Source organism: Lepisosteus oculatus, chromosome 5, assembly GCF_040954835.1.
Source record: "Lepisosteus oculatus isolate fLepOcu1 chromosome 5, fLepOcu1.hap2, whole genome shotgun sequence".
In the NCBI taxonomy this organism is placed as follows: domain Eukaryota; kingdom Metazoa; phylum Chordata; class Actinopteri; order Semionotiformes; family Lepisosteidae; genus Lepisosteus; species Lepisosteus oculatus.
The window spans coordinates 8,953,987-8,979,157 of NC_090700.1; the positions used below are offsets into that span (position 1 = coordinate 8,953,987).

General features: G+C 34.3%; 1 protein-coding gene across 1 annotated transcript in view; it reads right to left on the reverse strand.

Moving 5' to 3' along the window:
* Positions 1-25,171, reverse strand: part of tenm4 (teneurin transmembrane protein 4) — a 427,071-nt gene that overhangs the window by 304,887 nt on the left and 97,013 nt on the right. Inside the window, exon 3 of the mRNA XM_069190054.1 lies at positions 9,164-9,239. The gene's annotated coding sequence lies outside the window, so the exon portion shown is untranslated. The remainder of the gene's footprint in view (positions 1-9,163; positions 9,240-25,171) is intronic.

Sequence of the window (25,171 nt, forward strand, 5' to 3'; positions counted from 1 at the left end):
TGGTGGAAAAATGCACTGCGTGATAGAAATAAAAGCAGGAAAGAACTGATACCATGATGAAAGTTAATGACAAGTGAGGTCAGATGTTTAATAAATGGATTTGACAAGCTGTGAAATGTTTCCAGGTCTTAAATCTTTGACTATGTAATACTGGATATTATTTACTTCCAGCTATTAAGTCTGCCATTTTCATACAGAGAGAAGTTTTTTTTTATTAAAAAAAAAACGCAAAATCAAATGCCATATCCTGATATGAAAAGTTTCAAAAAAGGATTCATTGCTTTGCTAAATTGTTTCATAATTAAATAGCAGAGCACAATTCTTCCCAGGATGGCCCTTATCTCCTTTTGTTTTTTAATAAAATGGAATTGTTTATATTTTTCCCAGAAAGTCACTGCTTCAAGTACATGAGATGTCTTGCTATGCCAAGCACTAATGGTTAATAAGTGTTGTATCTTGTAATATCTACTTATCAAAGGTTTTTAAAACACTTACTGATGCCCAAAAGAGCAAGGAATTAATAGCTAACTGACATGTTGAACTGATCTCCACTGTTGTTATTGAAAACAAAAACCTGCTGGACTTTTTAAAATATATACAATGTAAATATATATCTGGTTATATACATCTGGGTGCAAAAAGAGAGGAAAGCAGCACACTTCCTTCCCTTAAAAAAAATATTAATTAATCCTGTGTATCTAGAAACACTATTTTATAAAAAAGACTATTCCCATCCTATAGCATTAAATATTTAAATAAATAAATATTTAAGATATAACGGCTGGAAAGTATTTGTACACAAAATTATATCAAATTAATATTCCTCAGTATGTCTTAATTGAAACCGAATTGCTGTTCTGCCCTTTTGCATAAGCTTTCAATTACCTTAAAATTAAAACACTTCGTAAAAAGGGCTTGCCCTGAAAACATTCTGTGATATTTTTTACCTGACTTCCCCAGATTCATATTGTATGGGAAGAAGTCTACATTATTAATATTGAGGAAGCAAAAATTTATTTTCCGGTCATTTTTCATTTTGAAAGTGCGGTTCAGTAAACAAATATCAGCTGACAAACGTGGTTTAAAGCCAAAGTGCTTTTTTTACCCCACTTCTCTCTCAGACATTATCACAGTACACTTTACCTATCCTGCTGAGTGAAACAGTAAAGATGATTTGCAGAATTATAAACAAGTAATTTGTTTAATTTGGTTAATTTCACACTAAAAAGTAAAATTTCGGCTGTTGAGTATTCTTCGGGTGGGAGCTAGTTGTCACACCTGAAAATGGCTCAAGAGCTGAAATATTGTGTTACTTCTCCTTAACTTTCAGTGTGGAATTAACCTGTGCTTAATCCCTCGCAACCAACACACATTGCAACAGCTTCCCACTCGAGCTTCATCAACAGAATTAATTGCAAGTGGAAATTTCTGGTTTCTGATTGATCAGAATATTAATGGATCCAAGATGTTATGCTGTCATAACACCACAGATGATGTTCTGATAAGTCTAAACCTTTATCGCTAGGCATAGCATGTGGCATCTAAAGAGTCACACTCCATCTCCAAAACCAAGAAGGAAGACAGACACTATGTTATATGGCAATAGCATTGTAAAAGCTCAAAGGAAATGATTCTGTTTCTTTCTTTTACCAGAACAAGCCATTTATACTGCGCTCCAGGATGTGCATGGAGCTGGGATAACAATATTTCTAAAAATGTTGAATGTCCATCGCCTGTGGCCCCAAATACCTGAGCATATCATTACTGCAGCATGAACCACACTATGTCATGCATTATTCCTTTTTAAATACTGTATATCTTCTGGTTTATGTCCATGTAAACTACCACTTATCATATGTATTATCAGGAAATGGATATAACTGTCCATGAGTCATCGTCTCAGAGACAAGGCACTATGGAAGCAAATAGTTTTTGCAAGTTTAGGTTTGGTGCTACAATACATAAAACTGATGTCTTATCTTTTTGCAGACAGCACCACAGCACTGTAATTAGTGATGCTCACTCACAATGTCTGGGTCCTGGACTATAGTGTCCTGTGTGTGGAGTTTCTTCCTGTGTTCGCATTCATCTTTACAGAGTGCTTTGCTTTCTGGACTCACATTCAATGCGATCATTAATGTCAAAGATGTTTCTTCATCCTAAGTATAGCAAATCCTCCAGTACAGTGTCCCTTGTCACCATACTTGGGGAGTGGTTTAAAATGAAAAATTACAGAGGGAAGGGGGTTATGTACTGGCTCACCATCAACACTGGCAACAGGAATCCTAAGAATATCAAATAGCAAAATGGTGATACTTTGGGATGCATCAAGAGGTGGCAATTATTAATTATCTTTTAACAATCGATAATCTGCATGGGCCAATTATCCTCCTATTGTTTGTATGCGTTTTATTTATCTATCCATTGCCTGAAAGCTGGTTATTTTGCTGAGCATCACAGCAACACAGAGTCAATCAGACAATCTTACAGCTGTGGCATAAGGCAGGACAAAACCCCATACAGGATGTCTTTAAAACACAAAGTGCTCCTAAACAAGCACTAGGTCACAGAAATAAATGCCAACCTGGCAAACATAGGAGGTTTTTGAAAGGTAGAAGGAAACCAGGGCACTCCACACAAGAGCAGATCCAGAAAGAAAGCATATTGGGACCCTGGAGCTGTGCAGCATACCATTTCCATAACACTGTGGTGTCATTAACTTATTAAATCATCTTATATTCTTAAAGACATTGGGTCAAAATATCTAACTTTGCCATAATATATTTTTTGTAGTACAGTCTGCTAATTAAACAATTAAAAATGATATAGCATAAAAGTTCATTACTGTACTAACTTCAATATACAATGCATATTCAAATCTTTAACCCCCACCTCAGCTTATTGACAGAGGAAAGCTCTAACTGCATTTCTGCAGCACTAAAAAAACAGGAGTATTCCCAGGATACACTTTTCTAAATCAGTAAAAAGCTTATGTAGTTCTGAGTGTATGCAAAAACAGTATCGGGATGTTTCTAATGCAAATTATAAAGAAAGCAGATAGTCATGAGATTAGAGTAATTGTGTAATTAACTGTACGTTTCTCTGTGGAGGAATTTTTTTTTAGAAGATGAACAGTTCATATTTTCATTTTTTGGTCAGCCTTTTGTACTAACAAAAGGCAATTGCACTTACCAACCCAAGGCAAGAACTCTCTGCTCACTTATTAATGATGAAACTGCTGCATGCAGATGACTTTGCATAGTTAAAGGTTGCACATAATGAAAATATTTTAATGCCCCTACCACTTTAAGCATTATGTCTCACAAGGACCTATAACACAGTAAGCGACTTGCAAATATTTTCATATTAATTATTTGGACTCCAGTGAAACAGCACATGGGAAATCAACTGGTGTTAATGTTGAATATACAGGTTTACACATGTAGGGTGTGATACTGTAGCTATAGCAGCAAGATCACTTAGTGATCTTTAGCAGAGCACGTTTATGCTATGTGAAATGTTTCTTGAGTGGAAATAAAAATTATTACTTTATTATCTTGGTTGAAACCAAGAGGAAAGAAACACAAAATGGCCCATGTATATTACAGACAAGGTTATTTTAGTTTTTTAAATGACTTGAAACTTAAACAAATTCTGTTATTTGTTTATTTCTTTAATTAGTGCTTTAACTACTCTTCCTGAAGCTGGATGATTGATTTAAATTACAGGCTACCTAAATTAATTCATGCATTTAGAACAACTATATTTTTTTACTTTCAATTGTCTGTGTAAGTGGCAGTTTTTCTTGTGTATTCACCTAATGTGTATGAATTGTGGGAATGAATGTTAATTAGTTCTTACAGTTTCACGATGTTGAGGGAGGTGGAACCACTTAAAGAGAGTTCTAATTCTGCCTTTTGCATATATAATGTCAAAGTTAGCAGCTACAGACTGTGGTTCGTCCTTGTTAGGGCTCATTAGCACAGCATAACTTAAACACATGTACTGTATCTACGGTATCTTACTGGGTATCTATTCAGGTTTATGGTGTATTTTAAGACAGCATGCTCTTAAAATTCAATACATCTGAGAGGTGTTCACTGTAAGACCTAATACTGTATGTATGCTGTATATGTCAGTATCCTGCTTGATGTAAACATTATTATTGATGTAGTATAAGTATTCAGAGGTTATAGTTTCTGCAACATCTAAGGTCAGACTATTCTCAGTCAACTTAGCTTGCCTTTGGAAAGCTAATGAGATTCCAAGGTGGGACAGCTTCAGGGAAAATTCATCTTTTATTGGTTGAATACATTTTTTTATCGGAGTGGAAAAGGGAATGTGTGCCATGGATTTGAAAGGCTGAGTTCCTGTTTGCACCTTGGCAAAATGGTTCCTTTTGAGTCACAAGATGAACTCACAAATTATTGTCTCTCACGATATGAGACACAAAAGGACACGATGAATCTCACTCTCATGTGTTCACTCAAAGCAATAAATATTCTGTGCATTTTAGGAATTCCTCTGTGGATACACCTTGAATACATTTATTTTGCTGATCGATTCACACCTTTTCCATCAGTTAAATGACACTGACATTCTAAGAAAAGCTCTACTTCCAAGGGAATGTTTTGCATGAAATGCTGGAAGTTGCAAAGAACATATTTATTTGGGATAAACCAAATCATTGAAGAAAAGTAATCTTTAGGATAAATTGGCTCCATTTTTACAGAATGAATTTATTGCACTGGAGTCAAATGTGATATCCTTTATCCTTCGGTGTCCATTTTAATGGTGGAATGGTGGCTCTGCCTATTTGAAATAAAAAAGATTTAATACATTTATAGAATCATTTGTTAGGTTTCTTTTGCAAATTAAATACATAATTGAGATAAGAAGTTCAGTTTAGGAAGTCATTTTTCAGATATGCACTTTGTATCCACAGAATATAGATTATAAACTAATGCTATTTATCAGGGATTTCTTTCAAACATTGAATTGTGCACAATATACTAACGTCAAAAAACTATATAATTGGTATCATTTTTATTAACTCAGTGAAGAAAAAAACTTTGAAGACTAACATTTAGTTTGCTCTGACAACCCTACATCGTTAGTTGACAACTTGAGTGATAAAGAAAAGTGTAACCATCTGAAAATCAATGCGATCAATCTCTCTCAATGCATAATTCATTTCTTTTTCTCTCTATCGTAAAATAAGGTTCTGGGTGGGGGCTGGATATTGGGGGAGTGGGGTGGGGAGGTTAAGGTGGATGGAGAGAAGAACTTTTGATAGGTCTCAGCTGGATGTGAAAAGGAGTGGAATTAGTTTGGCCTGCAAAGATGTGATTTGTGAATTTAATACTCGAGTCTGTCACATTGGAAAATCATAGATCACTGTCCCATGTCAATATGTCTGCTGTTATCTCATGAATGAGGGACAATTTCCCTTCATCCAATGATTGAAAATTACATTATTGATTAGACAAACTGCCACTCAGGCTTAAGATTTACCCCAGGCATAATGGGACTGCCATACCTGTTAGCTGGTTATAGATATATTCTGTTTCTATGTTTATAGTGTAACACTTAAAATACAGGAGCAACAGAATGAGCATCACAGGAGAAGTGCTTACCTTACTTTCAGATTTAATAAACAATGACGTGAGAATATTTGTGAGGAAATGTGACTGTTTCTAAAAGAGGATTTCAGAAATGTAAAAAGAAATGGAGAAAAGTGCTTTATGTTTGCTTCTGCACTCTGGGCTGCTGAAAGTCCTAACAGAAAAGAGTAACAGCCCTGCTTAAGCAATGTGTATGCTCTGTATTAACATACTGGATGAAAGTGAAACCTGGGCAAAATTATACAAAATCTGCAGATATCTTAAACAACTATTGTAGGTTGCACGCTCGGAAAAGACACACTGAAACCAATGGATTACAGCACAAAAAGAAGCATGTGACATCATTGTAAGCGTGAAGCAGTGGCGGTATTAGTACTGTAGGTTGCTGCTGAAGGCACAGTGCCAGCAGATTTCCTGTGGCCTACCCATTTCCTGTTCCATGCCTTGATCTGTAAGCCATTGGCCCAAACTAGACCACTAAAAGCAGTAATTGTTTCTGTTGTTTCTTTCACCGTAATAAAAAAAAACAGGATCCAGAGAACCTCCTAAATAGGTGCAAAACAAAAGATTTAGGGTGAATATTATAGAGAAGAGAAACAGCTTACAGGGGAACCCAAACAATAGAGATAATGCATGTGTAGTTTGTCAACAACCCAGATAGCAAACCTGAGGCATCCCTGGTAGAAGGCAGAAGAAAGAAAAATGGCAGCAAGGACCAAGGACATGATGGCCAAGAAGACTTCTTGTAAAACAGTAGGATAAACGTAGAATGGACAACATAACACTGGACTAGATGAGTTTAGCTGAAGTGGCCTGCACTGGCCACTATTAATTTCATCAAAGTTTTTTTTTTAAATATCCGTTCTCACCAATGATTTTTGTTATACACATGTGATTTAAATGATCAGGGTTAAATTATCATTTACATGTTTTTTTTTTCACTTCTCAGCACATAGCCACCCACCTATGACTGATGTTTTAACACCTCCTGTATAGTATGTTATAAACCTATACAGAAAGCTTAATGCCAGTAAGAAGAGAGGAGAGAATCTCACTGACAGCACTGCATGCCGCGGAGCATCTGGGAAGTCTCAGATGTCACTGTGTTGTTGAGAGCTGAGACAGCTCTGGCCCACAAACCCACCCTGCCTTTGGCGACGCTCAGTAAATCATGCATCCCCGCTTGAAGAATCCCACTCACAGCTGACTAGAGACATGATCCAGTCTCGAACCTGCGACAACTCGATCAGTGTTAAAGTGAATGTCTTTACTGCTTGAGTCACTTGCAAGCCCCCATGTCTGGGATATGTGCAATTTTCTCTGTTTATTTGAATTAATCACGTCAGGAAAGATTCAGCTGTGGTTTTTTAAATGCTTTTTAATGAATCCAAGCAATCAAGAATGTGTTTGCTTGTATTGTTAAGAGTCCAATATCAGTTAAATTATGTATACTAATTGTAATGTTCTATATACACATCCCCAGCTTGTAAAAAAACATGTGCACCATTTTATGTTGACTTGTATTCACCTAACAACCCATTAAAAGCATGAAACATTTATTAGCAGGTACACCATCTTCCCGTTTGCTAACAAATAACTGGGCATAGACTGTTTTAAGCTGACTGTTAATAGTAATGTAATGTATTTGTTTTGAGTTGATGAAAAAATATAGTTCCTGTCTTGATGTAATAAATTGTTTATTTCATCTTCTCTTTGAGAACTGCATAAGCAGCAGACACACAGTATTTGTTCACAAATACCTCTGACTTTTTAAATAGTAGCATTCCATATTCTACCATCAGACTGAAAATAGTAGTGGTTTTGCTCCTAGAAAGACTAATACAGACACAGTTAAACAATTCTTCTGAATTAAACAAAAATCTGTGAGAAATGTGTAAGTATAGATTACTAGATACAATTTGAACCCGTTTGGATTTTAGAAAGATCCCCATCCTCACTGTAGAATACATAGCAGCACTATGAAATTATAGACTATACTTTTCTATTTTATGGCAGATCTCAAATAAATTCTAATGATCCTAAAATTCACAGACCCTTATGCATGTTTGTGTTCCATACTGCTAGGCTTTCCAGAATACTACATGTGTAGGGTATACTGTATAGTAGGAAATTAATATTAATACACAGTACATTGCTAGAAAATCTTTCATATTATGATTGTAACTGCACTGTAGAAGAATTCATACACAATATAAGAAGAATATTTGATAATCGAACAGCATAACGGTGATGTAACGTTCTTGGACCATTTATGTAATGTGTATGAGATCATAAAAGCCAAAAAGTAGTACAACTGACCTAATTCGCGGAAAAACAAGAACCTTTGTAAGAAACCTGCTCAGCCAGAGTTGTGTACAACCTTTCCTGTCAATCAGCTTGAGTTTCAATTGATTCACAAAGCCCAACATGTTCTGCTGCTCGCAAAGAAAATAAATATTTCACAGCACAGTAAGCCTTAAAAAAATCAGTCTGAGCATTTGTAGTTTGAGTTCTAGGGTTTTTCAAAGCAGCACTGTCTGACCCTTACACTACTCAGCCTGGAAGAAGATGCAAGAGTCCATACAGTCTGTTAGCAAGCTCTATTTTAATTTATTTGATTCCTGTTTTTCTTTTTTAAATACACTGTAATAAAATGTGCTAAATACTGTATATACAGTGCCTTGCAAAAGCATTTAGACCCCTCCTTTGGTGTCCCATTTCATGACATTTCAAAACTGTGTGTATGCATTTTTGTAAACATATTGAATTCAAAATCTGGATACTCAAACTAAAGCCATATAAAATAACTTATAGTGAATGGCTGCAAATATTTAAGAGAAAAAATAAACATTTTTTTACACGAGTATTCATAAATGAGTGTCTAAATACTGAACAAGGTATTTTGGTGGAAGCACCTTTGGCAGCAACTACAGCTGCAAGACTTTCAGATCGAGTCCCTAACCACTTATCACACTGGTGCAATTTTTGCCCATTGTTCTTGGCAGATTTGCGTGACCTCTCTCAAGTTAGCTTATGGACAGCAATTTTCAAGTCTTTCCATAGATTCTCAATGAGATTCATGTTGTCAAGTCTTTCACTGGGGCACTCAAGGACATACATTATTACTTATTCTTAGACCACTCCATTGTAGCTTTGGCCTTGTGCTTTGAGTCATTCACCTACTTAAACCTGAATTTCTGTCCCAGTTTTAAATCCGAAGCAGGTGTTCCTCTAACAATTACTAGTACTGTGCTCTATTTATATTCCTATTAGTCTTGATATGCTTCTCAGTCACTGCTGAGGTGAAACAGAACTATGGCGTAATGATGCCACCACCAAGCTTTACAGTAAAGATGGTGCAGAGTGTTGGGTTTCATTAGATATAACACAGCACTTTTAGAGAAAAAAGTTCCCATTATGTCTTGTCTGACCAAAAGAATACAGTGAATAAAATCTGCAGTATCACTTAAATGCTTTGTCTATGCGGGATTTGAGACTGGTACATTCTGATATTCAGATATTTTATAATCATTGATTACCTTAGTGTATCCTCATTGATTACACCATCTCTATTGCAGAAGATAATAAGTCCCATTCCTTGATTCCAGCATTGATCTGAAAGAAAAGAAGACACAAACTCTGCTGACTGAACAAGCTCAAGTAAATCGTGAACTCATTTTCTCAATTTCATCTTGACAAATGATAATGGTGTCAAAGTTTTAAGATTTTAAGTAATTAAATCATCATTGTTCATTATATTTCATGTCCTTTTAGTACATATTAGGGACTTCAATTTATTCTTATTTCTTGTGGGATAGATTTTACAATGACATGACAAAGGACTCTATTGAGAAACAAAGAATTTCTTTAGCATCCTTCTGCAATCGTCCTGAGACAGAGCTGTGATCAAGAGGGCAGAACTGATTGATTTAAAGACAGTGAAGATCCCATAAGTGAAGATCAGCAATTTAATGATCATCATTTACTTTTAAATTAGATAACTAGGCCTTCTTTTTTTAAAAAAAATAGCAAAGAACAAACTGAAGAAAAAAATAAAAAAATCAATTAGTTTCATTTAAGAAAACAGATGTATAAGAATACTAGTAAATTGGGATATACTGTATACAGTAAATCTTTTTGGCAATGACTGTAGATTGTTTGATTTCTATGAATTAAACAATTGAGTAACTATGGAATGGGACCAGAAACAGTGTCTAATCCTTAATTCAGGTAACACAAAGACAGAAAAAAAGAAAAACAAGGAAATTAAATACAGAAAGATGCATATGCGTGCAGTGGTACCCTGGCTGAACTTAAGCAGTAATGAATACATCAATTTTATGTTCGTGAAAGCGGAGCTTAATGCCTTGTTCACAGTCAGCTGCAATGTGAGCTGGAAACATGCCCAGTTAAGCATGGCGGTGCTAACAATGAAAAATACTTCTGTTGCTCTGTTCCCTGCTCAGCAAGATTCAGATCATGTGCACAGTGCAGCACGTCAATACTGCTGGCCCAACCTGACTTGTAGCTCAGTTTCAGTTTTACTGGTGCATTACTGGATGAAGGTCATCCCGGGCACATGGTCAAGACCAATCGGACATCACCCAGACCTCAAGGTTCGATGTGGCGGACAAAGAAAGGAACGGTTACTTTGTTTTTCGGGTACTTTCGGGTACTTTTCGGTGTTTTTCGGAACAAATATCTTAATATCTGTTCATGACTCTGCCTTCTTCATTATACTCTACTGAAAACCATGCTTCGAAATGTGGGTAAAAAAAGTAAAGACAGTGCTTTTATAGGATTGCTGTTGTCAAATGGACATTCTATATATTTCTACATTGCATTTAGTAAATGGTCATTATGTTTCAGCAATTTACCAAGGAATGGGTGACAAATATTTAAATAACAAAAATAAAAATTTGAGGGGGTAAATCAGCAAATAATTGATATGAATCAATAAAAGTACACTTAGAGTTCCTTTTATACATCACTGTTTCTAAATTACTGTCAGATATAATCTAAAATAATTAAAAATTATGTTTATTTTTTTCCTTGTCATTTCATAATCTTATTGGGAGTTTTACACAATTGTATTGCAAAGAATTGTATTTCCAAACAAAATCATTTTAAGGTTGTCTAGAAAATAGCTGTTTATTGGTAATTGTTTTTCAAAATTGTGGTTAAACTGCACAATTTAACTATACAGTATGTAAAATTATATTCAGTACAAATTGTACCCTTTTCTGTAATGGGGAAAAGCAAACTTAGTTGGAACCGTGAATTTGATAATGAGCATTTGCCTCAAGTTATAGGTAGTGCGATTTACAAGCTTAAGGCCAACTTATGTTGAATTTTTCACCAGGAATGAACAGAAAGATATTTATAATGCAGGGTGGAACGTTACAGACGTTTGGTGTTAATTATCTTACTAAAGAACAGCTCTGCATACTTTAACAGGCATTGGATTCACCAGTGAGAACAGCCCAAACTCATTATGAGTGGTAAGAAACCCTTTCTTGTTCAGCAACAATTGTACATGTAAAACTACTTACAGTATAATTTCAGCACGGCACTGTATATCATGTGGTTCAATAACATGAATCCCATCATTTGATATCTGTGGTGCTAGTGTCAGAATATCTAAACAAAGCTTTTTGCAATCTTAGTTTAAACTGTAGGACAAATACAAGAGAAGTGCACAGATGTTTAATGCAGCCCTATTAAATGGTGTGCATCTGAAGAGAAAAGCAACATTTATATTCATTACTTTATAATAAGAAAAAAAAATAAAAGAAGGAAGCATGTGCATACATATATTTGTTTTTTTATACATGATGTGATAGGAACAGTTGCACTATATTTCCTTATACAAATATTTTCAAAATGGTTGGTTGGCTGGGTTCTATTTCTCATTTTTTAAACAGTACAGTATTCACAGTAATATTTGTTTTCATCACTGCATAATTCAACAGGCCACCTGTCCCTTCTGTTCATTTGTCTATGAATTACTTTCAAAACATATGTATTGAAGAAGTGGCTTATACCACCTGCACCTCTCTGTGAGTCCATTTCTTCCTTGTTGCTCATACTTTATAGCGCTACAGAATGTGTTAAGAATGATCCTCACTCACAGCTTGTGTTTAAGTTTTTGATTCACCACACTTACTATTCTGACCGAAAGAAAGATTTGCAGCAGACTTCTCAAATCCAATTACCAGCCAGTGGGGAAGGTAAGCAAATTAGCGTCACAGCTGGATAAAAAGGACAGTTATAAATACCGCATGCGAATTTCATTTCCTATAATTCTGCATCTTTATAAATGTGAAATACAAAAGGCATGCCATTCTTTGCAGGTTGTCTTATTTTAGAACAACATCAGGGTTTTCCTAAAGTCATGTAACACATAAGGTCTAGCAACATGCAGTACTGTAAAAAAAATACAGCCAGAAAAGCATGTATTAATTTAGAATAAAAAGACCAGTCTACACTGCTTTCCTTTGTATTCTCCTAAACAATATAGCACATGCTATGAGCTTTACTTTCTATCTTTGGTGGAGTGTATTCACAGTTTAATGTGGATTAAGATTACTGTTTTACAATGAGTGGGAAAGGTTTGTTATGCTGACAGACGTCCATAAATCTCCAGGAAAAATTCTTAAACATCGTAAGAGCTTCAATGATATTTTTTCTCCTTCCTTTGCACTAAGAACCTGTTGGGTGCTTTTAAGGGCAAGAAACTGTGCCTGAGAACAAGGGATGCAGGCAACACAAAGAAATGAATACAGGTTTAAGTAAAGTGACAGCTGCCGTCAGAGATAAGGTAATTCTAGTAAAAACCATCAGTAAAGATCAAAGAGGAAGCCTGCAGAGCCTTACTGTAGGCAATGCATTTTTAAAAAATTTCTCTTCCTGACTTTTTTGGGTTGTCTGGCTTTTATTCACATATTTTCATTTCATATCACCCTACTTGACTTCAGAAAAGTGGGCAAGAGCTCTGATCTCTCCCATTAAAGTGCAATATCCATCTCCTACCAGGATATTATACTCTTAGAACTACAGTATATCTGTACTTATCACCTGAAAAGAGGTTCTAAAAGATTATGGTTTTTACCATATTTCTCTAAGGCTAAAGAAATAAAAGGTCACTATGTACAAGGTGACCATAAAAGTACTTCATCATTTCAAAGAACCGCAGATGAAAAACTATCTTTGGCAAAGTGAAAGCTTATGGGTTAACAAAGCCTTTATACAAAGGAAATCAATAATGTTTGTGTAGAAAAAGTGGAATTTGTTTTTTAAATTTATTTATGATTTGTGCACATTTTTCTTTTATCATAGACAGGAAATTACCTAGACACTACAATGAATGTAAATGAAAACAAATTAAATGAAAAACAAATAAAAGTTTAGAAACATACTTTATTATTCCAAAAACATACAATTACCAACTGCAAATGGATTATTTTGAGATAGGCAGTCTGCCTCACTTAGAAGTAAAACTGAACACAGATTGAAGTAGTTTTCCTATTTTAAGAGAATGTTATAAGGCCTTTTCCTCAAGGATCCTTTCAGCTTTTGGAAATGTGCACTCATTCAAATAACAAAGTGTTATAATAATTATAATTTCTTACACTTATATAGTGCTTTTCTGGACACTCCACTCAAAGACTCCCCTCCACCAACACCACCTGGATGATGCGACAGCAGCCATTTTATGCCAGAATGCTCACCACACATCAGCTCTCAGTGTGGAGGAGAAAAGAGTAATAAAGCCAGTTCATAGATGGGGATTATAAGAAGGACATGATTTGTAAGGGCCAGGGGGGAATTTGGCCAGGACACCGGGGTTACACCCCTGCTCTTTTCAAGAAATGCCCTGGGATTTTTAATGACCACAAAGAGTCAGGACCTTGGTTTTATGTATCATCCGAAGGACATCCAAAGGACAGCGCCTTTTTACAGTATAGTGGGCATGAGGACCCACATAGACCAAAGGGTGAGCGACCCCTGCTGGCCCCACTAACACCTCTTTCAGCAGCAACCTTGGTTTTTCCCAGGAGGTCTCCCATCCAGGTACTGGACAGGCTCACACCTGCTTCAGTGGTTTGCCAGTTTTGAGTTGCAGGCTGATATGGCTGCTGGCTAAAGGTTTTGCTGGTATTCATTTCTAAATTTATATTTGGGTAGCTTTAACACTTCAATAACAGTTCTGTACCTCAAAATGAAACAAAATCTCCTTTTGCATAAGTCAGTGAAAGGATCACCGCAGTACCAAAACTGTGGTAACTTTGCTTTTTTGAAGAAGAAACTGCTAAATGAGGCAAGATTTGCTCACTTCAGGACTCTAAAACCCCTCATCAAACGCACACCCTTACCAATATTATAAAATATATGGTACATGATCTTAATAGTTCAGTGGGACTGAAGTGAAGTTCAATACTAATTTGCTTGATCAGTAACTTGCAGTTCACTACATGAGGTAAAGCAAATATTTGTTCATTGTTTTTTTTGCATTTAGTTTCTTATAAACTTTTTTATATATGATTCATGCTGCTTTGCATGCACAAATCCTACAAATCACAAATCAGTCACTTGCACTAAAAGTAAAAATGGTAATATGCCTGGTTTCCTGTTTTCTTTCTAACTCTACAGTAATATTATAGCTGCAAAGTATACATTTTGAATATACTGCAACAGCATATCTCCATCAAATGATTTGTTCTCACTTGTAGTGCCCTGCGGTACATACAGATCAGTGAAGAACTATGATATAGAGAACAATGTCCCATTACAAACCCCCACTTCTGACATGAAGTCATTAAGATGCCATCAAAATAAGGATTGGTTGAGCTGTAGTTCCAAAGATTTTAGAGCTCAGAAGTTAGACAATGACAGGCCTAATAGGTAAACGGAACGATGGTGTCTGAGACAAAATAGTAGCAGTACTTCAGTTTACTGATTCAGTAATAATGATAAAGGGGATTGTGCTGCAAAATGATGTCAAATTAAGGTCTTATCTACACTCTGGAAACACAAACTGTGACACTTTTGAAAACAGTATGATACTTTCCAATATCTCATAATGAATTGAGATTGAAAACAACTGTGATATTTTACACTCAAGCTCCAATGGTGCCTCTTTCAAAATAAGGAATTTCTCTGTCTTGAATCATCAAGATGTCAAGATTTTTTTAAAAAAATGTATTTTTATTTTTTGTTGTTGTCATTCTGTAAAGCGCTTTGAGAAGCCATCTTTAAAGACACTATATAAAATAAAGTTTATTATTATCAGCACTCAACAAAAATTTTTTTGTTGAGTGCTGATAATAATAAACTTTATTTTATATAGTAAAACATAAACTAAAGGGTCCTTTTTATTTCCCATTGATCACAACAGTTAACATTGGTTACTCAACACCCAGGGCACATTATGCGAGATCAACTCTCAAGGCGCACATTTCAGACTTGGACCCCTGTTACCCAATAAACATACCATGCTAATTTAGTCCAGCAGTTCTGTCCTCTGTGTAGCTCTGTGGTAGTTCTTAGGCATCTTTCCAGCCCTTTTCACCCAAGACAACGTGTTCCTGGTATCCAACACTCTTCTACCCTGATTGTCTGCGAGTCCAGTTTTGGATAGAGGGGGGAGAAAGATAACACTGAGGTCGTTCTATGCTACTCCCAGCCTTCACAACATTGTGGATCCTCCAGTTTCTGCAACACATTCCAGAATGTTCATTCTTGTACTACTCCTCCAAACTATCAGCTGAAGAAATGAGAAGCTAGTTGTAGGAGAATATCCAATGGCATGGATTGGAAAACCCATAGCCAGAATATGTCTGTCTGAGAAGAAAATATTTAGATTTTGCTTATAGGAAGGAAGTTAGGCTTATTAATAGAAAAAAAAAAACACCTTTTCTCAGTGCTTTTGGAAGCCCCCAAGACGAGAATAACACGTTCACTGTTTTCTGTTTTGAAATTTAATTGATTGTTCACATTGCTGTCAATCAGGAATGAAAATCCATTACAGCTAATTGAAAGGGTGTCTGACAATACAGCATATATTGAATTGAATTATCTTCAATTTGTTTAAAATGAGATAGTAGAAGGAAATTAAGTTGGAAAGTCCTGTGCTTTAACTTGTTTTTGGTTCCTGAAAGACAACACTGACCAACTGTTCATGTATTTCCTGTAACAACTTAAATTATTAAAAGTCTGTGTATGGGACCATCTAGAGGCTAAGTTCTTCCCAATGGCAATCATTGTTACATCATAGAAAGGAATGCAAGTGAACACTAAACTCGGAATGCAGATGACCGAATTAATATAATACTGTATCTGTCCCGAGCTCGTACTGCTTATGTCTCCACAGTACTTCTATAATTAGAATATCCAATTATTGGTACTAGAACATAGAATAGGAAATGTCTAGATATTGTGTTTTCATTCTTAATTTCATTGTGTTCTGAACAAGTTAAAAATTCTATGGAATAGCAAAAATCCACTCAATCACATTAAAGCATTTATGGTAAGCACAAGAATACATTGTTCAGAAATGAACAGGAAGAAGCAACAAATGAATGACCAAAGCACATTATTCTTTCTGCAACTAGATGCAGCACAGATTATGCAGCAGAGTAAATGACAATAATTATTATTATTATTATTATTATTATTATTTGGATTAACGCTACTTAATTAATCCTGTGGTCATTGCCATTTTCGCTCACTACTACAAGTGGCTAAAGAACACTCTTTGCTGGCTCATCAGATTCACTTAGAGAACTGATTGACATTGATAAGTGTGGTCAGTTCTACAACACTAAGGAAGATCTGTCTCAAGAAGTCTTTACTGCTATAGAATCCAACAAAACATTCCAAACTGTGTAGTAAAGAAAATTAAAACCTGGATCCAGCACACCCTTATTGACCCTGCTGATGCTGCTGCTGATGATAATGATGACTTGCATTATTACTATCATTCCTTACAAATGTTTGCAAATGTTTGCCTAAAGTAACGTTAACCTTCAGTGTAATTACAGTAGTACAGTTTATGATCTTCTCTCTTATTACACATTTTCCCAGCTAAAGTAATTCCAATAATAATTCATACTTGGTAGTGCTTAGCATACTATTTTTTCTGACTTATCTCTGAATAATTTACAAAGTGAAACAATGTGCTCCATAACACAATATAATTTCATCTTGTATTTCTCAGAAGTGCTTGAAATGTAAAGAATGTTCAAACAGCAGGTAATGATACAAAACGTAAAGATAGCAATACATAAAACATAAGGTTTGATTTGTCAGTAAAACTATAGTGTGAAAACAGTGATACAGTATGTAATGTGAAAACATTTTGTTAACAACTCACTCCAAATGGACAAATGAGATTTTACAACATATAATATTTGAGGAAACGCAGTTTTATTTTTTGGGACAAAAACCTTTTATTTGACTGTTGTAGTATGTAAACCTGGCAATCTTAAGTTTACAAACAACAACTACAAAGCATTTTCTAAAAGTGCAAGTCCAAGCATTTTAGTTTAAATATGTGGTTCAAAAGTACATAAACATAAAATAACACAAACTGGCAACTAAACAAAAACTCATTACCTTTACAATGTAAAATTCACAAGGTATTCCATATAGATAGTAATACAATTTAAAATTAATATATGGATTAATAGTAATAAGACATAAATTATATAAGTGCATCAAATGATGTTAATATTAATTCTATACTATTTAATACAGCTCAAAATTGAAAAAAGTTAAATATTTAATATCAAATCAAATGTACTGTATATATACATTGTAGGGTGACGAAAATGCATTTAATAGAAATAATAGTGTGTTCATACAGTATGTTTTTCTATGTTTATTAGTAAGAGAATAAATTGAATATATTTCATGGATAGTATTTCAGTAATTTAAAGTTTTCAAACACGTAGATACAGTAAATGATGTATCCCAGGTCAAATACACTTACTGAAAGTCCTTAGCTATTTGAATGAGCAGAAGTGCAGAATTTAAGAGATAATTACACTTTTATTACTTCTTTACTACTTAAGTTTACTTCATAGAGATAGAAACATTATTACACAGGAGGGTAAAAACAATACATAACATAATGAATCAATTTTCAACAATACAAATGAAAATATCTTGTGTTTGGATCAGGCAGCATTTTCTTGGTGAAACTGAATTAGAAATATTTTTCACATTTTTTTACTAGCCATTTTGTGTTTTTTTTTAACCATTATTGTGTTTCTGAAGAAGGCTGAGTATAACAAAACATCAGTTATTTTAGTAATAAAAGCAAGATTGGTAATCTTAATTTTTGTTGCCTAGGATAGTTACTTACAATGTGATATAAAAGTAAATCAACATGAAATTTTAATTGCTTTTAACAATGTGTTTACTTTTCATTTATCTCTGTGGTTGGGCATAACTTAAATATTTGCAAAGATTGAATTTGTAAACCTAATTTGTAAATTCAACAAAGCCATAACTATAAATCTATTCATTCTGGTGTTTCATTTGCATACAATGTGAAATACTGTAAGAATTGTAGGATGTACTGTAGTGTATTTCGTGTAATTTCAAAAAATAATATAGTTTGTAATTAATTGCTTTGGTATTTTTAACCGTTTTTAAGTGCAACCAATCAATTTAATCTAAATGCAATAAGAACTTGCCATGACATTTATCTGTCTTGATATAATGTGATAAAAATTGATTGACTAATTAGGTCTATTACATTTAAATAATTTGGAACTACCTCTACGTAGACTTGGGATCTGACAAGACCAACAGTCCTCACAGAATTGCAGAAGCAGCAAGCTAATTGAATCATTAATTATTAGGTTAAATCATTTATAAATGGAGATTAAATTATCCACGGAAAAAAGACGCTTTTGCCTGAAGTATTGTGTTAATTTTGGCACTTTATTGCAAGTTCCATTTATTATATTGTAATGTGTAGTAACAAAATTGTAAAAATAGTTATCTTATGTTATTATTTGTCTTATGTTATTGTTTGTCTTACGCTTATGGTATACAGTGTTAAGTTATGTTACTGTAGGTAAAGTATATGTTAAGCATGTACTTATATAGATCTCTACCATGTGACCCTTGAATTGTTTGGTGTATTTTCATATGCTTTATACTTTTTACAGTATTTCATACTTGTAACATATTAATCACATTATAATAAGAGAGGTATCACTGTATATTATATTATTATAATATAATATATGTTATTATATATAATATAAACACATTTAATAAATATATACAACATATAATATATATTATAATATTATATATAATATAATGTTATAATATGAAGTATTGTTGCTTTTCCTTGAATTTAGGATGCATACTGTATGTATATTTTTACATTAAACACTAGACCACAGACTACAGAACACATGTATTGTATTTTATTTTCTCTTTAGCATGCATTTGTACCAATACAGTTCTTTTGGTTTTTAAGATTACTAATTTCAAAACTAAGTTAATTAATAAACTAATTTCTCACTGTTACTGTATCAAACATATTAAATCACTGTAAACTGGTAAAATATTCAACTAAGTTTCTTCAGGGTAAATAGATATGATCTAAATTTATTAGGCATTACCAAAGCATTTTCAACCAGTCCAATTACAAAACCAAAATGTCTAATTACAATAATTTGACATTTTAAATATAATAGAATATTACTTGAATTTAACTGGGTGTTAATGAAAAAGACAAAAAAACATTTGTATTTTCCCAAATTAGCTACTGTAATGCTCTACTGGCTGGGGTATCTAAATCTACATTGAACAAACTGCATTATGTCCAAAATTCGGCAGCCAGAATCCTGACTAGGTCTTGTGCAAGTGATCACATTACTCCTGTCCTGGAGTCCTTGCACTGGCTTCCTGTCAAATTCTGTGTGGACTTTTAAATCCTCATGCTCACCTACAGTATAAGGCTCTGCATTAATAGGCACCTCAGTACCTGTCTGAGCTATTATCACCCTATTCCCCACCTCGCAACCATCGCTCTTCTAATTCTGGTCTCCTAACTGTCCCCCAAGCCCATCTACATTCTATGGGTGACAGGGCCTTCTCCTGTTATGCCCCCAAGCTCTGGAACTCTCTCCCCAAGGATATCAGAGAATCACCTTCTCTAAACACCCTCAAATCCAGACTCAAAACCTTCTTCTTTAGAAGAGCCTTTATTTAACTGGTTCCATTCTTTACCCCTCTGCTCCTGCTTTACTTGATACCACTATCTACAGTCTCCTCTGTGTATTGTAATTGTATTTTATCTTGTGTATTCTTTTTATTTTTTGTGCCTTTGTATTCTTTTTAGTGCCTGTTGCTAGTCTGTCCATGCACTGTTGATTCTGGGAGATGAAAAGAACCTGTTGCAGAAGAAAGAAGCACTCTTTATAATCATTAGGTGGCATAGTCGTACACAAAGCAAGAGTATTTTGTCATCTTACTGTGACAAAAGATGGCTTTAATGTTCAAGGTAAGAGTGCTCAAGAACTCCCCTTTTCAAAGTATGCCACACATTTTTGTATCATACAAAGTATAACACACTAACATGAAAAGAGAATTAATGTAAAAGAAACACTGATGACACAACTGATGCAATTTATGCTGTCATATACTGTATAACCTTCGAAACAAATAACATAAATTGGTCATATAAGATTACAGTTGTTCCTTAATATTAATCCAGATAGTGCATACATTTCAAGTATGAGGACTGCCATGGGTGATTTCAGATTTCATGACAGTGGGACCCACTACAAATGACACATCTACAGGTATAATCTGCTTTCCAACTCTATTTAATCTGGATACGTCAGGCAAAAAAAATCTTTTGACTTTCTCTAAATCAAACATGAAATGATCAGGGTTTAAATTATAATCATTTCTTTGTCAGTTAAACTGATTTAAATGATTTCCCATTCATTAATGAAAATGCCTTTTTTGACGAAATTCAATCAATCAAAATATTAGGAACCCTGACTCTATACATTTATATTGAAAAGGACAAAGCTTGTCTTCCATAAGGTTTTGAAATATTTGCAGCCCAATCCTATCCCATCTGTTCAACAGGATTGCCTCCAGCCGAAGTTGTAATAAGGTTAATGGTGTGAGTGATTGAACTGCATTTTCCATCGTTTCCAATTGGACTGAGATCTAGGCATTGTATTAATCAGGAAAAGTGATGTATTTCTGTCCCAAGGTCCTTGTCTCAGTTGCACAGTGTACTGTCTGTCTTTGACCGTTAGCAGTCTTTTGAATATTTAATTATCTATATCAACATTCTAATTGTTATATTTGATCTGTTATCGTGTCATATGAAATGGTGAAGGTGATGAATCTGAAAAGGATTTGCTAGTCTTAAAAAACTTACAGAATGCTTATTGCAGATCACTGTCATAAAACTACCTTACTGTACGTTATACACTTCAGTCCCTGCTGAATTCCAATAACAAAACAGTACATTTATTGGGTGCCACTAATTCTCATCTCTACAGAATTTCGACCCAACTGGGCCTGGTCAATTCTCAGAAAAGCATCGTCCAAAGAAAACAGTATTCCTGCTAGAAAGGGTACAGGTTGACAAGTGTCACATTTCCCTCTGCATAATTTCCAAACCTACTGTAAGTCCCATTGTGGTATCAGTAATAAGAGATATAAAGAAATAAGAGGTGAAATATTTCAAATGGAACATAAGGGCAAAATATACAAGATAGACTGATACTGATTAAAAGAATAGTAGTGTCAACACGGATGACCTGGCTTTATTTAAATAGTTTATTGAGGTTCGGGGAGCCCTGAAAGAAAGAGGCACTGTAATGCCTTTGGAACACCATAAACTGTCAAATGATCCTGTTTATTTAATGCATTACTATTCCTTTAACTTGGTTTGGTGTTGATATAAAATGGGCCATGCCTGTTGAAATGTATTGCTTTGAAAGAGATCGTTGTCCCTAAAGACCATGGGAACCCCATAATTAAATTGTTAATCTGCCTTTATTTAACCTTTCTTGTCATTTTGCCAGGTTCCATCAACTCTGTTAGATATCTTACTCTGATGGAAAAAAGGCATGTTGTTTTTGGCATACTTCCACAGTTATTGTTTCTACTGGACACATTTATATTAGTTCTAATTGTCAGTGATAGCTTCTTTCAGGAGATACTGCAAAATCAGAAAGCTCTTAGAGAATGTAAACTATTGTGTTCTTTCTCATCTGACATGGTCTGTCCTCTGGAGTACCAAATTCAATTAAAATTTCCTTTTTATTTCTTTAAAACATACAAGCGTGAAGTTAACAATAGAGCAAGACTGATTGCTAGGTGTTGGCTTTTTGACAGGCAATTTCAATTTGTCAGACTTCCTTTTAGACTATGCAGACAGGTACAGATAACAGTATTTGGTAATGGACTACAACATGGGTTGAAGAAAGTGACAGAAACAGGAAATGAATAGAAGGGGATTGCAGTTATTGCAATGTTTTCATTATGTCTAACCTGTCATTGGGTAAGGGAGGAGTTTTCACAAGAGTAGATCTCCTGTCTTAAGTTACAATGTCGACAGATACTGCAAGAATATTTAGTGATGGAATTCTAGAAAGAAAATGTAGTTAAATTAAAAGCATATAATGTATGATTTGTTAAGAAGATTATATATAAAAGAAAACCTTATGGATAATCATACTTTCAGAATTTATGGACAACATTTACAGGATATACAGTATATAAATTGAACAGTGTCTGATGAATGCATAGAACTCAAGAAGCCTACACAGCCTGCTTTCTGATTGTTCTTAAAGTGTAAGAGAAAAGGTGGTTATGGACAGCATAAAAGAAATGAAGGCACATTGACTTTTATGTTTCATCGCTGCATTGTTTCCCTTTCTTCTTAAAATGTGCCACAAAACGGAGTAGATTGATATTGATGAAAAGGAAATAACCTTCTCCTACCCCTGTCCCTAGAGTGATCCAGGCCGCTGTATCATTGACCTTGGTCTGAACCAAGAGATGGAGGTTAATCAAGTTAAATGCAACCTTTTTTTAAGGCTTGGAGATGCAGTTTTAGAACACTTATGGGTGGCATGAACTTTCTGATCTCCCAAATTTCAAACCCACGTTGTTAGTAAGAAATCAGAGCTCCAATGAGAAGCATGAAGCAAAAAAATAGATTTATATTATGAAAAGACCTGCACAGAATCTTTCACTTTTGTTGAAAACTATTAGAAGTGGAAGGCAGGGGCATTGCTTATGACTCTTTTTGATTAATAGAATTTAAGAAGAAGAATCTGAAACAAAAGAGAATGGGGTGCACGTTAATGGACTGTATTTGACATTAGGCACTTTCAATAAATCATACAAATGGACTATGTATTAGCAAGTTGCCTATCGATTTGGTTAGGCAAAAGCTGCTGAAAAATATTCAGTTTACTTAATATTATATTTAATCATTTTTATTGATATTTAATTCATTTGTATTTTAGTGCTTATAGTATTAATGTACTTAATACATCTAATAAATCTTTCTCACTGAGCACAATTGCACTACTGTACTGTATATGCATAGGTTTAAAAATAAATCAGGTCACAAGTGTGTTTAATGTGATAAATATTGTAATAAAATTTTGAATAACTGTAGAAAGCTGAGAAAAAAAAAACAGTTAGTCTAGCCAATAAATGTTTCTTTTCCTTCGAAGGTGCTATGTGTATATTTTTGCACAGTTTTTTTTTCAAGGGAAGCTGCCAAGTGGAAGTATCTACAGTTGAGGCAATTGTATGAAATGATAAATATGAAATCAGTAGAGGATTGAAACATGATTATCTGCTTGAAGTCCGGAACAGTCTCGTTTAAGAATAAATTAACCAAACAATAGAAAACCGTGACCAAAAACAGTTTTCTATTTTTTTTTGTTGTTTTCCCAACATATATGGAGAAAGAAAACACCTTCTAAAATGATTAAAAAGAGTAGGATCATGTTACAGAAAAGTAGCCTAGCGAATTGCTAGCATGGGTAAAATAAGGATATTAGTGACACCAATGGACAGACAGAGAATATCGCAATATCGGGGGATAATATAAACATTTTTTTCAGTATTATAGCAGCTAAAGCACAGTAAGGAGATTAAATGAAGTCTCTAAGAAATTATATAGGAAAACATTTAGATGATGAGAGAGAATTTATCACAGAATACATTTATCAGGTATTTAACAGGGAAGAAATATCACGCCTTTGGCTGAGAAAAGTCAAACGTCTACTTTATATTAAACTGTATTTTCTAAAGGGAGGCAGAAGTGTTACCAGTACTAGAAGCACTTAAGACTGAAAACAAATCTCCTGGGCCTGACAGTATTCTACCAGCTGTACTTAAGGAAATAAGAGCTGTTATCCATAGACACTCAGTAACAAAACAGAACCAGGCAATTATAGACCTATATGTCTTACTTAATTCTTAATTACTTAAATAAAGTCGTGGAAACTATAATTATTATAACTAAATTAGATCATCTAAAGTAAAATGTAACTGATTTTTAGGTAAACAATCAACTGTACAACTGAGAGCTCAACATATGTAATGGATGCAAAGCAGCACCTTCTATATTGTGGATTTAAATTCTCAGACTGCTTTTGATAAAGTTCTCCATAAACATGATATTTCAAGATGCAAAATAAGTCAAGCAGTTGGATTGAGAACTGATTAATGGCTATATAACAGTAAGTTCTAAAGGGTGAATGCTCAGGTTGCTCAATGCTGAGAATGTAATTAATGGAGTATCACATGGGTCTGTGTTACAGTAGGTCCAGCATTCTTTCTAAATTATAACAATGCTAGATAGTCTATTAAGAATAGAAAAACACTGCAGAAGCATCAAATTAAATTCAAAAGTATTTGGACTTAATATAAGACCTGTAATTTAAAAAATGTACAGTTACATGCAAGCAGCAGAAACAAACTGTAAATATAATGCCAAGTAACTAAAAGTATATACTTCAAATTAAGGGACTTTATGTTAAAAATGTTTTAAAAAATGCATCTTTGGTCTCTACATTCCACAAACGATGCTTTGTAATCTGTCTAGACAACAGAGAAAAATACATTCACAGGTCTAGAGGAATATCGTACACTTACTGTATATGCTTAATTGTAAAGGGTTAATAAAGTGATGTTATATATTATAATAAGAGGAAATTCATCTTTTTTATTCTTGAGCACAGAACACCAAGAGGAGACTTGATTTAATTAATCAAAATCGAACTGATCACAGAGGACACATATGGAAACTATTGGAGACTGAGAGCAGGAGACACTTTTTATGGAAAGCATTTTGGGAGTTTGAAACAAACTACCTAGCCTTGTTGTTAAAACTGATACCGTGGTATAATCGCATCTTAATCGCATCCTTGTATAATTTTGCTTCTATCAACAAATAAGACCTATTCTCTTTTATAACCTTTCCTATGTTCTTATTCATACAGCAAATTGTAGAAAAACACAAAATG